Below are 1,258 nucleotides of genomic sequence, written 5' to 3'. Positions count from 1 at the left end.
GCCGGGCTCTCCCTCTCTCCAGCAGCCGCCCACGCTGCCGTCTCCCCTCCCAATCCTGGCTGTCCCCGCCTCTTCTGGCCTCCCCACTACAACTTGACCCCTGGCTCAGCTGCCCCCACAACTAAGGGGAAGGATTGGGCTCCCCCAACTCCTGGGTCTCCTAAACTGTGCCTGGGACTCCTCTATGTTTGGAGAGGGGCTGGAACTCCAGGGCAAAATGGTTTTGTTGTTCCTGGAGTTCTGGGCTTCTGACAACCTTCAAGAGAGCTGTCCTAGGTCTTTCGAAGAATGGCATCTCCAACTCCCAGAACCTTGGAAAGCTGGGATAGAGTGTGGCTGGTGGGTGCCTGGGAAGGTATGAGCTACAAGTAGGGATTCATGGACTATTCATTCACCCACAGTCCCCAAGAGTGGCCTTGACCAAATAGGGCAGTGATGGTGACTGGAAGGAGAAGAAGACAGTCCTAGACCTGCTAGATTCTGGTAAGGATAGAGTTAAGTGGCCAGTTTGAAATTTCTCCCTCAGATCAGACTGTTAGCCCATTTATAAGGGAGGTATGGAATCTCAGTACATTTTGAGGAAGAAGGCTATAGACCGGAGCTCAGAGAGTAGCTCCAGGAGAGCATTGCTCAGTGTGTGTGAGGTGTGAGGCTCTGGGATCCACATACAGGCTACACACACTCTCTTTCTCTGTCTGTCTCTGAGACACACACACCAGGAGGGAAGGCTGGAATTGGATCTCTGGATCTATATCTGGGATTTGAACAGAGCCCCACCCCCATGAGAATGCAGGCCAATCAGAAATTCAAATTATATAAGCCAAACCTTTGTATAAATTCAAAAAACATGGACACCTGTGTGTGAAGACAAAGAGTCTGTTTAGCGGTGTTCTCCACACACTATCTGTTGAGATCACACTTGTACCCTCCATACTGGGTAGGACTGCCGAGAGTACCAGGGCAGCTGGGGCAACACGGGTTCAGCCCAGGTTTCATAGTAAGTTCCAGACACTCCTGGAAAAACAATACAGGTCCCTGACAAAAGAAAAAACAAAACAAAGGAAACAGAAACATGCGTTTTTAAAAAAGAAGGAGGAGACTCCATGAAGGCAGGCCTTGGGTGGGGTCACTGCTTCTCTGTACACAGGAGGAGAATTGCCCAAAGATTCTTTGGCCTTCTTCCCCTGTGAGTCCCCGGACAGTGTGGACTATACTGTAAGACCCTGCTCAATACAGACAGACTGGACAGGCATAGTGA

The sequence above is a fragment of the Rattus norvegicus genome, chromosome 1 (assembly GCF_021556685.1).
Source record: "Rattus norvegicus strain SHRSP/BbbUtx chromosome 1, alternate assembly SHRSP_T2T, whole genome shotgun sequence".
NCBI lineage: Eukaryota > Metazoa > Chordata > Mammalia > Rodentia > Muridae > Rattus > Rattus norvegicus.
This window is presented reverse-complemented; position numbering follows the sequence as displayed.